The sequence below is a fragment of the Hipposideros armiger genome, unplaced genomic scaffold (assembly GCF_001890085.2).
Source record: "Hipposideros armiger isolate ML-2016 unplaced genomic scaffold, ASM189008v1 scaffold_1528, whole genome shotgun sequence".
In the NCBI taxonomy this organism is placed as follows: Eukaryota; Metazoa; Chordata; class Mammalia; order Chiroptera; family Hipposideridae; genus Hipposideros; species Hipposideros armiger.
The window spans coordinates 138,262-140,239 of record NW_017732878.1 but is presented as its reverse complement, the minus strand read 5'-3'; the positions used below and the strand labels follow the sequence as shown (position 1 = coordinate 140,239).

The 1,978-nt window shown below is 48.3% G+C and overlaps 1 long non-coding RNA gene across 1 annotated transcript in view; it reads right to left on the bottom strand.

Annotated features, from left to right (window-relative positions):
• The window catches only part of LOC109377727 (uncharacterized), a 167,198-nt gene that overhangs the window by 164,631 nt on the left and 589 nt on the right, over positions 1–1,978 (bottom strand). The gene's annotated exons all lie outside the window — the stretch shown is intronic.

The following is a 1,978-nucleotide window of genomic DNA, read 5'->3' as shown; positions in this document are numbered from 1 at the left end:
TGTTTCCCTAGAAAGTACTTCCTGTCTAATTAGAAGACAAATCAGACATACAAATAAAGGTTGAGCCACAAAATAAGATTGAATGTCTGAACAACTGAATAACATTGGCCTATATTATAACTAGTATCAATACTGACCAAATTTTGTTACTTGGACCAAAAAACATGGGAAGCTGAACTATTCTATTTGAGGGGAAAGTGCTAAGTAATATAGTTTACAGTAGGTTGTTGGAATATTATGGTTGCAATAGTGGATTTTGGGAAGACTTGAAACAAATTACTTGTGTCCTCTAAATCAAAGAAAATAGAAAGGTTATCATCAGGATGAAATAATCACAGGCAATGGGAAAAATAAATGCACATGCATCTATAAAAGAGGGTCCAGGTAGCACAAATCGGTATAATATGAAACATCAGTACAAGTTTAAGTATCAGGTCCACAACTAAAATGTGTACAAAGAAATATAACAAAACTACCCTCAAAGGTTGTCAAGGTCCATTAGTTCTACATCCTGTAAAGAGGGTGGATCCTTTTGCCTCAGCTCCCCAAATGCTGCTAGCAATAAGTTACCATCCCCAACAAATTTACTGCCATATAATCAAAGTCCAGGCATAAGTAAACCATTATGGTCTGGTGAGTTTAGTAAACTCTCCCAGAGGTGATATGTATTTATTTGATACGTGTATTACATTTCAGTCTCGTAAGGTTCACAGGTATACTGTAAAGCTGTAAAATGCAGGAAAAGAGATGAATATCAAATAGCACTAAGAATGTATTCAAAATAATATTTGGGAATATTAATGATCCTCATGTGCATTACAGGAATGCTATTTCATGCAGGGTTTCCTCAGTCTGAGCCCATTTCTCTGGCTTTTCACCCAATGGAGAATTTGATTCCCTTTTGTCCCTCCCACTCAGTGCTTCCAGATTGCTTCAGAAGGCCCAGGCAGCCTGCTCAGCTGCAGGCAAACGGGGTTGGGTGTGCAGGGGCTATATATAGCTCCACCTTGGAGATGTGCACACACAAACACACATACAAATGTCCATGCTGGACCTGGCATGAATCAATGAGAAAAGGCTGCAGCTTTCCATCCTCCCTCTATCTCATCACCCTAGTTTTTCAGTAATTTTCAAAGCAGGGTGTCATCAGTCCCGGAGAGTGATGCTGCGTCTAATTTCTCTGCAGTTCTTCTGCCTACTGCTTGCAACAATCTGACTCCGGCAAGAACCGGCACCGGGCCAGCACCTACTTCCCAGATGCGGTCACCCAGGGAGGCTGCCTCGCAGCCGCTGCGAGCCCATCCGGGCAATTACTTGGCTCTCTGGGAATCCACCGAGAATAAACCCACCTTTTAGAAACTAGGCGGAGAAGGTGGTTCCCAGTGGGACAACCCCAGGCTAGGAGAGAAGAGGCAAAGCCTTCGCTGACTCTCCCCTCCTCAGTCTGCCGCAGAGGGGAGAAGGGCCCACGTGTGCTAGATAGAGACGTAATTAATCCGAACGTACCCCTAGAGTTGCAGGCTTTTTCCCCACCCCCACACCCCCACCCCCACTCCCGAAGGAAGCCAGCTTTTAACCCAGAGGCCAGGGAACTAGCAAGTCCCTTCTTCCCCGCAGCGGAATCATTCCCAGTTCGCTCCCCACCCCATTCCACCCCCCCAGGTTGTGCTCGAGTCTAGATCCAAGGTTGGAGAGGGAGAACCAGTGAGTAGGCGCGGACAGGCGTGGGGAAGAGGACAAGCTCTTCTCCATAGGAAGACCCTCGGGTTCCCGCTGCTGACACGTCTGCTCCCCCAGCCCCTTCCCTGCCGGGTCGACATGGCATCCCTAGGACGCGACACCGGCGGTGGCAGACGAAGCCAGAGAGGAAAGTTGACCAGGCACAGGTGGGGGCTCGGCCCCCTCTCCTTAGGCACTGCCGCCCTGCCCCGCCCGTGACCCCGGGCTCCCGCATCCCGCACGCCTTCCCAGCACCCAG